General features: G+C 37.5%; 1 non-coding gene across 1 annotated transcript; it reads left to right on the top strand.

The window, feature by feature from the left end:
- Positions 1–102, top strand: LOC118972535 (U6 spliceosomal RNA). Its single transcript, XR_005061573.1, has one exon. It is a non-coding gene; the product is annotated as a U6 spliceosomal RNA (small nuclear RNA).
- The last annotated feature ends 13946 nt before the right edge of the window (positions 103–14048 follow it).

Raw genomic sequence — 14048 nt, 5'->3', positions numbered from 1 at the left:
GCTTGCTTTGGCAGGACATTTAGTAAAGTAGGAATGATACAGAGATTAGCGTGGCCCCTGCACAAGGATGACAAGCAAATTTGTGAAACATTCTATATTAAAAAAAAATGTTAACAAATAAATAAAAGGTAGGATCCTGGATCAGATTCAGGGACAAAAAAAGAAACTTGAGGAAAAACTGTCAAAGTTTGAATAAGCTTTGTAGTTGAGTTAATAGTTTTGTTCCAGTGTTTATCTCCTCCTATTAATAATTATATTATGGTTATATAAATTATATTATGGTTATATAAATTGTTAGTATTAGAAACACTGGGTAAAGGGTAGAGAACAACTTTCAGGGCTATTTTTCAACTTTTGTAAGTCAATACAATTATTTCAAAATAAAGAGTTTTTTAAATATTGCATTGGAAAATTCCTCAGGAATTTGTTACTTCAGAGAGAGATAATATTTCTCAATATTTCCAAGACAGCCCATTTACCCTCCAGCTTTGAAACACCATTGTTTTGTCAGTTGAGCAGCAGATAAAGTACAGTTGTTGCCTTGTGCTTTAGGAATATTTTGCACAGAAATATATATCTTAAGTTACTAAAATTATAGTTTGTACAGTGAAATATTCATACTTTGAATGGCCCTTTGGAAGTGAGACCAATTGAGAGAAAGTTTCACCCTTTTCATCTTATATTTATGCCAGTATTTGCTCATTGAGTGAACTATTTGGACTAAACAGCCTAGATAATTTAAAATTGGGAACTTTATATTTTCTTCTTTTCATTTTTTTTCTTTCTCATCAAATGCATATAGTTGAATTTGAATAAGTAGAATGTGGGGGTCATGTGCTATCACTGTAATCCAATGGAGGAAGTAAATATGCAGGAACTTTGATAAATGGGTGATGGGTAATTCATTCTTTGAGATTACCTTATGTGTTAGTCATTAAAAGCAATTATACCATGTTTTATAATTACCATTCAGTAACCACCTACCAAATGCTTGTCCATTCATCTATCTCTAGTCCACTACATAAGTCAGCAAGGAATGCCTATTTTACAGAGGAGGAAATGGAGGCTCAGAAAAGGTAAGTCACCAGCCCATCTAAACTTCAAAACTCAGACTAGGCTGTTCCCAAATGTCTAACTATTTATATTGGTTGACCTGCCCTGCAACAAGTCATTCTTAGTGAATTGTGTCATAGTGAAATTTCGGTATACAAGTCTTTTGATACATTTGAAATATCCTGTCAATTTTAAGAGGAAATGTGATATTTCATTTGAAAATGTTCGTATATAATTACATTTTCTTCAAAATACAGAAATATATCAGAAAATCCAAGTCTGCTAGTCATTAAGTTACTGATTTCTGTTTATATCATAATGTATTAAGTGAATAAATTACATCTTTAATAAGTACATTAACATGACCCTAGAGTTCCTTTTAATAGTGTATTTTATTACAGTATATCAAGTGTGTTTTTTAAAAGCCAATAAAAATATCAGTGTTCTAAAAGAAGTACCTCAATATTTACCTTAAAAAGTCTACATCTTTCTCCCTTTATTTACCATTCAGAACTGTAGTGAAAAATTTATGGGTAATCTTGGTGCAAAGTTACCCTTTTAAAGCAGAGATAAACAACCAGCCTTATTCTGATCTCACTGAGAGTTCCTGCTAAAACATTTCACTGTGGTCTTTGGATATGGGAAATATTACTCAAATGAGCTTTTATCCTAGAACGCAGATGCTACATTATTTGACTGGTAGGCAAAGATCATTTGCTAAGGGAAATAAACTTTGTGGTCATTGTTGCTCTCACCTTACAATGAAAAGGGACATAATTAGATACTACACTTCAGCACCCTGTTACAAGATACAGGTTTAAACCTATCCCTTACATCCTGCAAACAACAAGTTTCATTCCCTGTTCCTCCACAGCCACTCTCGGTGAAAGTGAAATGCATTAAAGGGGCTCAGAGGGGTCCTCTTTGCCTGAGCACATAGAATGCCAATGCTCCATACCTGAGTTTTCAAACTACACTGTCACTTAGATGATCATTGTTTCCTAAACTTTCTGATCACAAGAATCACCTAGGTACTGGTTCAAAATATGTTTTCCTACGCAAATCATGTACAAATTCTAATTTAATAGACTGGGGTGGGGCTAGAGGATCTGAATTTTTAGACAAATGTCATAGGTGATCAGGCTGCCTATTTAAGACATAAAGTTAAAGAAATTAACTAAAATAAAGCATCTGTTATTCCCACAATGGTGGTGTTAAGAGTACTGGAAGGAGTAGGAACTAAGCTATTAATCAGATTTTAGGTTTACAGATTTTTTTAACCTCTCCAACATCTGTTTTAAGAGGTAATACTAATATCTATCTCTCAAATTTATTACAAGTATTAAATGTGAAGGATCTAGGCTCTTGCTACACAAAGTGTGGTCTGGGGACTAGCAGCTAGAAGTCACTGAGAACTTGTTAAAAATGCAGCATCTCAGTCCCGGCCCCTGACCTGCTGAATCTGAATATGCTTGTTAACAAGAGGCCCCGGATGATTCATAGGCACATTAAAGTTGTTGAAACACTTACCTAGACCCTGCTGGTTTCTTTCCTTCTCATTATGTTCATTGTACCAATAATTCAATTCTGCTGGGCCCAGTGACTGTCACCACCATTTCTTACTGTTGCTTTAAACAGCACCCTTTCAGTGGAAAGACATTCATAAATAAACAAACACACGGGCTGGCTATCAGGCTAATGCAAAAGATAACTGAAGATTTCACTTTCAGGCCTTTGCCCCTCAAACTGCCACAGGCACAAGACCAACAACATCCATTTGTTCAATCTTTTCTACGGATTATTTCAGAGTTTCTTATATGTGTGTCACTGATAGTTTCCTGCACAGTTTTCATCACCATTGAACAACTGTTATTAGCAAAGGAGGCCTGCAGTTAATAACTAAACTGGTCACTGCTTGAATAAAAATTGAGGAGAAGGTTTCATAAAAAGGTTTTGGGGTTTCTTTCTTTTTTCATTTTATTTAGAGTTTAACATTGAACGCTGCAGAGTCAGAAGAGGCGAATTCGGTAGAACCTGTCTTACTGCTTCAAAGACATTTTCAGTAATTGCCTGCGTTAAGATGCAGAGCACATGTTAGTACATGACAAGTGAAAAATGAAGACTATATTTTAAACTTTGGAGGTGTGCTCAGGGAACAATGGAGAATGCCAGCTGCTGTAATTAATATTTTAATTACAATACTTTTATTAAAACAGCATATAAATGCAGTTTAATGTTTAAAAGTAAATAGACTAATTCTTACATTTATAGATATTCCAGCCACAAAAAGAAAACCTTCTTCAAAGCTTTGTGTCTCTTAAAAAAAAGTGTGCTCCCCAACAGAACTTATGGACATCTGGTATTTGCAAGTGTACTGTCACTGATATGTGCCTTATAAAAATGTTCTTTTTGATTTTTCCCTTTAACAGTGGTGAACACCCATCCCCAGAGGCTTCTCATTGCAGTCTTCTGTAGCTAAGCCAGCAGCCTCACTACAGCAGCAACCATACACCACTACCATTCTCTATGCTCTCGCAAAAAGTCGTAAGATGTGTTCTCACCTATTATTCCTAAATTCTTGGGGGAGAGGTCCATATATTGAAAGACTGGAACACCAAGCTGGCAGTTCACTGAATTCATCAAATCCCACATTTGAATTCATTGCCAGTCCTCTGCCATACTGTGGAGGGCAAGCTCATCTGTTCTTCCTCATTTCAATGAGATAGATTTAGTGGTGGAAATGAGACATGCCTTGAAATTGAGACAGTGGAGAAGGAAGAATTATCTTTGACTAAAATCAATGTGTCATTGAAAAAAGGTGTCTTTAAGAAAAGGGCTTTGTACCCAAATTCACAAAAGAAGGCTTCCTTCATGTTATGGGTTGAATTGTGTAACCTCCAAATTTATTTGATGAAGTCCTAATCCCCTGTACCCCAGAATTTGGCCTTATTTGGAGATAAAGCCTTTACAGAGGTAATCAAGGTAAAATGAGGTCACTAGGGTGGACCTTAATCCAATATGATGGGTGTCCTTATAAGAAAAGGGAATTTGGACACAGACATAGGGACAAGAAGATGTGAAAGGACACAGGGACAAGACACACATCTGCAATTTAAAGAGAGAGGCTGGGAAGATCCTTCATTCACAGTAGGACCCTAAGCCTGGCAAGACTTCGATTTTGGCCTCTAGCCTCAAGTACTGTGAGACAATAAATGTCTGTTGTTTAAGCCATGCACTTTGTGGTACTTTGTTACAGTAGCCCTAGCAAACCAATAGGCTTCATGAGCCCTTGGGAAGAGAAAACAGGAGTTGATGTTGTGTCTATCAAGATTAGGGCAACTAAACTATTATGTGTTTATAGTATAAAAAAGAAAGACTACTGATTTGATGATTAATTTCAGTTCTAACCTGGCTTGCTTTTAGCTCAATACTGTGTGCACATTATAGCCATACTGGCATGGTTCCAGAATACTGCACTTGTATTATTTCATTATCATTGTGAAATACTTTCTCATTCATTAATTCTGTGGATCTTTACAGAAACCTTGAGCCAGACAGGAGCTTAGCAGATTACCCCCAGAATGGTGCCAAGTACCAGGACAGAAACATGGCTAATAACATACATTAGAACATCTGCTCATCCCCCATATCCTCATGGAACTGGGTGGGGGTTTTTCCTTCAATCAGGAATACTTGTATCAGTTAGCAACAGAAAGCAGAAAGTTACCTATTGTGCCAAAATTGCATGTCTGGCAAATCAAGGGAGAGGCTGGCTAAGGCCAACCTTACGTGGAAAGGGGAAATCTGAGGGGCATCGCCTAAGGATTTGATGCCTTTTCAAGTTTCTCAGTCCTGCCCAAATGCCTGAAATTCCCAGTCGTAGGAAAGGACTGTGGTAAAGCCCTTCCTACAGTGCAAATACCCCCGAGTGGAGTTACAGAATTAGCAGTAGAAGTTCTTTGGGATGGCAACATGGGAAAAGGCAAAGACCTTGTAGGAAAGGGCAGAGATTAACTATACAAGCAGGACCAACTTCCAAAATGATGCCTACGATGCAGGAATGAATAAATGCAGCTCATTGTCTTCTCATGGTTGGATCAAAGTGTTTGCTTTAGTTAATCTGAGATTTCTTAAAAGGCCACTTTCCTGTCGAACTGAATATGCACACAGGAGTTGCTGGGTTTCCTGAAATTTTATTTATACTGGTTTTTCTAGAACACAGGAGCTGGCAAACTTTTTCTATAAGGACCGGATAATAAATATCTAGGCTTTCTCAGGAGTAAGGTACTGGTGTCTGCCACAACCATTCGGCTCTGCTATTGTAAGTCAAAGCAGCTGCATATATATAAACAAATGGGCATGGCTGTGTATCAAACTTTATTTATGGACTCTAGAATTTGAATTTCGTATCAACTTCATGAGTCAAAAAATATTCTTCTCTTTTTTCCCAACCACTAAAAAATTTAGAAACCATTCTCAGTTGATGGGTCCTACAAAAACCATCTAGAAGCTGGATTTGGCCCCTGGGTCCCACTTTGCCAACTTCTGATACAACACAGCTTCTGCACCAAACAAATGAAGTGCATGAATTTGTAATTGAAATCATTCTTAAAGATCAGCTAGTTCAGTGACTTTGGGGGAAATGTTTGTTTTGAATTAGTGGGAACCTTTGAATTAGGTAAATCCAAAAAGATGGGAAGCTGCTGTGGTTGAATGGGGACCTGGATGGAAGGCAGGCCTAGAGCACTCCTGCTTCGCTCTTTGGGGCTTGGAATACTTTTCCAGAATCCACACAACAGTTTTAATATTGCTGATCTAGTTCAAAACCACAGCTCTTCAAAGAGTAGCCCAAATGGCATCGCTACTTAGAGGACAAATGTGGACTATAATTCAGGTCTACTGATCTGTTCATGAAATATTATATGAAGTCTTCCTCAGCTCTTTTAAGAGTCTGGTTACATTGCTTAAGTGTCGAGTGAACACAGCATTATTTGCTATGCTTCTAATACTCCTCTTTAATTAACTTTTATTTTGAAATAATTTTAGACCATCAGAAAGGTTATAAAAATAGCAGTAGAAAATACTCTCATATATCCTTCACCCAGATTCATCAGTTTTCAACATTGTGACACACACACACACACACATATTTTTTTTTCTTGAACTATTTGGGAGTAGGTTCCATATGTGATGCTCTTTTTGCTTTCATATTGCAGTGTTTCCTAAATCCTATCATTCATTTTGGCATATAATTCTGCAGTCACTAACACTTCTTTATTGCCATCTAACCATTGACTTTACGTCCTCGCCTAGTCTTCATTCTCTCCAACAAGGTACATACTTAGATGTTTTCCATGTGCTATTATTTTTCAAACACCTTTAGTCTATGAGTTGTTCCATTTCCCCTGCTAACTAGTGAGGGTTTCCAGTGCCTCGTCTTCTCTCATGGCTTTGTTCGCCTAGTGCCTCTTGTGTCTTCTCTCTACATTTCCGGTATGGAGTGGCCGTACCCAAATCATCACTTTGCTCCACACTGTGGCCTCAAATTTATCCACTCAGAGCTCAGCAGGTGTCTTTCAATCTCTTGTAATTACCCCTATATTCATATCGCAGTAGAGCACCAGTGGTTTTATTACTTTTATTTCTTTAACTTACTTTTGAGTTTAGTGTGGTTTGGGTAACTAAAGGAAGTATCACTAGTGGAGTAAGTTGGGCATATAATTAGTGATTCCAAACAGTTAAGCTTTCTCTTATGTCTTTTTGTGGCCTCTACAGGAACTTACTGGGGTCAGAAGACCCAAATTTGTGCTATTTATCAGATAGTGACCTTTGTCAATCATCTAATTTCCCACAACCTTAGTTACACCATCTAAAATGATAGCTAATTTATTAACCTATCCTCTTTACCTGCCTTGTCTACTTTACAGATTCTTTTTTTTTTATATTTAAAGTGGACTTTTTATGGTATTTCCACCCAGTGAAGAACAGAACATGGAAGGTACCTGCAAGGACCATCCCTGATCACATCTCCACCCTCTTCCCTGAAGGTATTCACTCTCCTGGCTTTAGGGTCAGTCAGTCCCTTGCTTTTCTTCCTTTTTTTGTTGTTATTTTTTTTACTTTACAGATTCTTTTGAGGATGAAATGATAAACTATACTGAAAGGGCTTTATAAGAAATGCCAGAGTATTTTAAAACAGCATATATTCGAGTATTCAGAGCTGGAAGGGATCATAGAGATTATCCAGTCCAACTGGGTCATTTTACAGATGAAGAACTAAAAACCAGAAAGATTAAATCACTTGTTGGTGATCATTGAGCTGTTTGGCAGAGCCAGGTTTCCTGGTTCTAAACTAGTGGTTTTTTAATCTCAGTAAACCAGGTTCCTAGACAGCATCTGCTTCTCATGTTGCTCAAGTTTATGCTTTGATGTTGTGAAAGCACAATCCCAAGGACCAAATATTTTTAAAGCACCAATTGTGCAGAATATTTTAAAAAATACACAAGTTTAGAATGAATGAGACGATTAAAAAAAATGTACAAGGGATTATAGGTGACTTCGAATTTTATTTGACATTATTTGAGATATCTGTCTGGAAATCATTCTTATTCACTGAGATACAGGTTTTGTAAAAGTGTCAATAGCTAGGATTATGTTAAATTTGACCAGATTAGCTCTTAGTTCAAGGTCAATAAATGGCCAGTATAAACTGTCAGTAATCATTTCTCAACTGACTTTAATACAAAGATGCTACCACAGAATAAGAGGTTAGCAGTGGAACAGCCCTGCCTAAAGCTCAATTTAATACTGATCTAAAAATTAAATTTGCAATTATTGAAGAAGATGCATCATTTTTAAATGAAATAGGCTACAGATCAATTTGTCTGTAGTGTTGAATGTTGCCTCTTGGGCTTTGGGTTAAATCTACTCTGTGTCCATCCAAATAGAATCTCAATGGCAGAATTTAAGAGAGATAAGGGTAGCTAGGCTTGAAGCTCACAAATCTAAGATTTTTGAACTGTTCTAATAGCAAAGGTGTTCATTAATTTCCCTATTTATTTCAAACTTCATTTTATTCAAGTGAATAATATGAGGAAGTATTTCTAGGTTCCAATCAGAGAAAACACTGCAGTCTACAGGTTCTGGGTAATTGTCCTAGGATATCAGAGCTGAGAGGGCCTCCAAAATTTTTGTCAGGACTAGGCCTTTAGTCTCATATACCAGTTATTTCACTGTCCTTACTGAAGGTTTGCATGGCCAGATCCAAGATTTTACACATATTTCTATAGGTAAAAAATTTATAATAAACTTAAAGATTATCGAGTTCTCAGATGGACTCATCTGAGTTTGTGCCTTCAGCTGGCTCACAAATCATGAAAGTTTAAACATGAGAATGATAAAAGTCAGTTTTAGGTTGCTATTGACTTGTTTTTTTATGTCTGAGGCAAATTTCAAAAAATAATAGAATTTGAAAGTCCATGATTTTCAACTGGTTATTTTTCTCCTTTTAATTTAATATTTTCCCCCAAAATTTAAAGTAATAGGGTAATCCTTTATCAATTATGGAGATTAAGTTCCTGAAAGGTACTGTGGTTGGCAAAACCAGTATTGTTACAATCCTGATCACAAAGACTATACAGTGTGAAGAGAAAATGCATGCCATAAAAATATCATACATGTGTTCAACTCAATAAATAAAAGTAGAAGGCATCTGCTTTAGATACAAACCGGATTTGCTGGCGTTAAATACCTGCTCCAGTATTTTTTCTGGATCACCTTTATCCATTATTCAGGAAAAACTGCCAAGGTAGATGCTTACTGATGCCAGGGTTCTTGTTTGTGGAGCCAAAGAATGAGCTTCACAAACAGTCAAGGTAGGAGAGCAAGGTACAGGCTTTTATTTAGAGACAAAGTGAAAGAACCAGGAGGGGACAAGGGAGTCCGTAGTGGTGCGTTGTCTAGGGGGTTTTATAGGCAGCTGAGGATTTTTTTTGAGAACATGAAAAAAACTTAGGGGTGTGGACTTGTTAAGTGGTCTCTGAATATTTAGAATTAACTTAACACAAGCAACTTCCTCTAATGATTTCTCCCTGGGATACCAGCATCTTGGTCTGGGGGCATATGAAACAAGGCCATCTGCTCAGCCCCCAAGGTGGGCCGAGGTACTGTTTTGCTAAAGAGTAAGTTAAGAATTTCTAACGTCTTAACTTCTTGGGTATTAAAATGCAATCTTATCCTTAAGGTGGAATCCTTCCTGCCTTTTACTGTGTTGTTTATGCCTGGGTTTACTTGCTAAATTAGTTGCCCAGTTTGCAAAATCACTTCATCAGATCTGAAGGAGAAAGACAGCACATAGGCTTGGACCTTTTAGTATGCTAAAGAGAACCTTACACGTGATTATAAATGGTTAGCATAATAAAACATGTGCTACTCTTCTTTATCTGGGGAACATTAACTGATTTCACTGAAGAATGATTCTAGAGCTCAATGTTTAACATAGAGTTTTAGCAGGGGGGATTCCTTGCATGTAGTTACATTGCTCTGGCTGCAAATATCCTGCCCTGCCCCCTGCGGAGGCCCTCACCCTACTCTGACTACATTTATGGTCCTTGTCTCATTACCATGTAAACATCATGTAATCACACTGTAATTCTAAATTGAAATCAGCCCTTTCTACCTTGCAGTTTACTGTTTCTTTTTCTTATGCTTTCCTTCACTTGCTTTTTGCAAGTCTCAGCAAATGCTTGTGTAACACTCAGCCTTTTCACAAAGTATCAGGGGCGGGAGGAGAGTCTGGCCTTGAAGGCATATGCAGGAAGGGTAGGGGCAAAATGGAGGTCGCCATGAACCACATCATGTACGTGTCCTCAGAACTAGGACAATGCTTCCACGAAGGGAACAGCACGGAGCCATGCATTTATATAAGTCAGTCCAAAGCCACAGCTCAAATCCCCTCCAGATTCTACTAACTCAGAAACAGACCCAAAGTCATAGATGTTTTGATTCTTTATTATGTATATCACTTTATTGGTGGTAAAACTAGGTTTAAAGGAGAAAGCTGTTTCCTGAGGCCTCTCCCTGTCTCTTGCATTGCCTTCCCTACCATGAATTGAAGATAAACAGCTCATTGGGAACAGCCAACACCACGTTTCCACTTGGTAGCAGGGTAAGAAGCTGGTTCTGAGAGAACAAAGGCTTGTCTGGGCCTGCAGGAAGCCAGGCACACCTGCCAGTTTACTGGTTAGAACCTGGAAGCACAGAGAGCCCATAATGCCTCAGGGGAGGCAGACCCTGAAGATTCTAAAGGCTGAGCCACTGCACCATTAACCCCAACTAGCTTTGTGATAGTCAGGCTCTCCTCCTCACTAATTAAATAAATATCTAGTCTTGCCTTGGGGAAGAGCAAAGAGAGGATAAAGAAAGAATAGAGAGATGCAAAGTAAATACATGGCCTCAGGGAGAGTAGAGCAGATGTCCTCTTCATTATTAAAATATTAAGATATAAATATTAAGAGCAAATGTTTAACATCCCCTATTCCCAGCCCCCTGCAATAGTTGGAAAAAAATAGATAAAGCACTATTATTTTGGATGTGACCCCATCTTTTTCATCTGTATTTTGTTTTATGAGGCAGTATTGATTTCAAAGTCCAATTATGCACACAACTCAGCTTGGAGAGATTGAATATTTAGAATAAGAAGATAGCAGTCACTATCAACAGAGTCCAAAATATCTATCCTGAGGATGGCAGTGCGCAAAGAGAGGTTGTTTTTCAATTAATGTTGCATTTTATATAGATAATGCTACATCCAAGATAAATATATCACTTAGATTTCTACTGGCAATATCTCATTTAGTTATTGATGCAGTTAGAGAAATGTTTTCCATTAAAGTTGGTATGTTCTCCCTAGAAGGAGAACAAGAAAACAAAGTATGCTTTTCACTTATTCTACATTGATTTCAAAGAGGCTTTCAATAGCTCCTGCACCAATTCTAGTGCTTGTATCTCCCATAATACTACCTGCCACAGGGCATGTGAAATAAAGAGAACACCAAATTGTAGCTGAACATTGTAGCAGGCAGCGTACACTCTGGCAGGAAAGATATAAATACTGAGGTAGAGAACATCTGACCTACTAGGTGTCACATCAAGCAGCCCAGACCAGACTCTTGTTATACAGAGAGAGGAAAGCAGAAGTCCCCTTGAATTTGGTGGAGATCAAAGTGGTTGACTTATCAGTTCCTGAGCCAAATGTCCAACATAAGGACATAGGTTATTTGAATGCCAAGTCTTTTCCAGATACATTCTTAAAAACACATTGGACAACGCACCAAGAAAATGGGAAGATATTTGAATAGACACTTCATGCTTGACATCATTAGTCATTGCATTAATGTAATGCACACACAGGAAAACCTGAACTTCTAAAAACTGACTATACCAAGCATAGACGAGGACATGGAGCAACCGGAACTCTCGTACGTCATTCATGGGAACTCAGAATGGTGCGATGACTGTGGAAAGCAGTACGGCAGTTTCCCAAACAGTTAAACTTAACACCTACCCTATGTCATCCCATTCCTAGCTATTTACCCTAGAGAAATGAAAGCATATACCCACATAAAGGCTTGTATGTGAAAGTTCATATCAGGTGTACTTGTAATAGTCAAAGATTGGAAACAACCCAAATGTCGATCAATAATGAATGGATAAACAAACTGTGATACAGTCATACAGTGGAATACTACTTAGCAAAAAATCAAATGGATGACTGATGTTCACCACAACATGGATGAGTCTTAAAATGAGTATTTGAGTGAAAGAAGCCACACACAGAAAAAGAGCACATACTGGAAGATACCGTTTGTGTAAATTTTCAGAAAATGTTAATCTATAATGACAGAAAGCAGATTAGTGATTGTCTACGGAAGGGGAGTGGAGGCAGAGAGGGAATACAAAGAGGCAAAAGAAATTTTGAGCCTGTTGGAAATGATGGCACTTGCAAATGTGAAGATGGATCAAACTGTTCTCTCTAGATGTGTGTGGTTTGGTACGCTTCAATTATACCTCAGTAATTTGGGGGGAGTATCACCCTTGAGAAACCTAGCATTTAAGTAGATATAGGTCCTTTCCTGGTCCCATTGCAGGAGAGGAAGTCTTTGTCACTTAGGAGGCATATATAATGGAATCTACTCTTTGGAAAAGTGTGTCATAGAGTTTATGCCACCTACATAAATTAAAACTATAGCTGACAATTGAAAGAACTGATCTTTTCTGTTAAAATGCACATAGTAAAAACCTGGTGGTAGGAGACTTGTTTATTCAAACAAGACTTATTCAGCAGCACAAGCTGGGATGTTATGTATATCTCTGCAGAAGAGCATGAGTGCGGTCTTGATTGGATATAGAATAACCTTAGCTGGAGGAGGTAATGTCAGTTATCAGACTGGGTGGGTATACATATGGTCAAATTATCTAGCAGCTCCATAAGTCCTATTAAAGAAAAGAATTGAATTAAATTATTACTTGATTAGTCTCCTGAATTTCCTAGGATTCATTCACTAGCTGTAGATCCAGACTTCCCAGTACTATATTGTTCAAACTCTTCTGTGGCTTTCAAACTTTTTTAAAGCAATAGACTCTTTTTATTTTTATTTTTTTATTTTGGTATCAACATACAATTACATGAGCAAGATTATGGTTACTAGACTCCCCCCATTATCAAGTCCCCACCACATACCCCATTGCAGTCACTGTCCATCAGCATAAGCAATAGACTCTTTAATCAAGCAAAATCTCACTCAAAATACCCACCTCAATTACTGCTACAAATAAAAAACTTAAATAACATGTTTTTATTTTATAAGGTAACATTTTTAATTCTTATCAATAAATACAATGTTAATAGAGAATAGTAACCATAGACTTGCCACATAGGATTTGTGGATGATGGTTGCTAACATATCAACCTTAGCTACATTTCTTTATCTTGTTTGGATTACAGAGTTTTCTGAAATTCCATATTCATACAGATAATCAATTTCAAATAGTACTTTTTTATCAGTGCTATTGTAAACCGAGTATACTCTTCTTCAATTAAACTGAACCAGAAGCTTGAGAGGATGATAATGAATGTTTACCGCTAAGTGGAATCACTAATATATCTAACAGTTCATTTCATTCCTTACCAAAAAAAGCAGGCAAGAAGCAACAAAAATTTACAATAAGTGTTAAAATTGTTTCATATGAAAGTATCACAACTCACTGTGCTGTGCATTTCTTTGTTATTGCACAACTTTTACCCCATAGTAAGCACACAAAAAGCAGACATACCAAGCCTTGCTTGATATTTCACAATGGGCACATATGCTGTAACAGTGTTTTTACTTGTACAGTTTTATGTGTTCAGACATGCAAAACTCTAAATTAAAATTGGAGAGAAAAAGCTGAGTCAGAACCAAGTGACAAACTCAATAGCCAGTGAAGCAATAGAAGTTTAAGTGTTTCATCCAGAAGGCAAAGGTGAAAAGGTTTTGCACATGTAATTAATGTCCCTGATTAGTGGACTCAAAGGGGAGATTATCCTTGGTGGGCCCGACTTAACCAGGTGAACCCTTTAAAAGAGGATCTAGAGATCAGAACCAGAAGCCAGAGATTTGTCTTTTGTTCTTGAAGAAATTGACTGCCAGGAGTTCTATAGCTGCAAGGAATGAGTATTGCCAACAACCACCTGAGCTTAGAAAATGACCTCAGCCTCATATTGAGACCCTGCTCCCTTCCTTTCTTTTCTTTCTCTTTGGTGTTTTGCTGCCTTCCCAGCCCATTTGTTCTTGATTATTCTTGGTCCTATTTTAAAGACTAAGAGTACAGACGGGGCCCCCCTGGAGAGTGGAAGGATAAACCCTATATAGTCTAGCCCTGACCAAGCAGGTTAGTCTATTAAATTTTAGGTTCAAGCGCATTCAGCTCTCATAATATGTTACATCCTCTGTCCT

Source organism: Manis javanica, chromosome 9 (assembly GCF_040802235.1).
Source record: "Manis javanica isolate MJ-LG chromosome 9, MJ_LKY, whole genome shotgun sequence".
Classification (NCBI taxonomy): domain Eukaryota; kingdom Metazoa; phylum Chordata; class Mammalia; order Pholidota; family Manidae; genus Manis; species Manis javanica.
The sequence above is the reverse complement of the archived record's forward strand: the minus strand, read 5'-3'. Positions and strand labels throughout refer to the sequence as shown.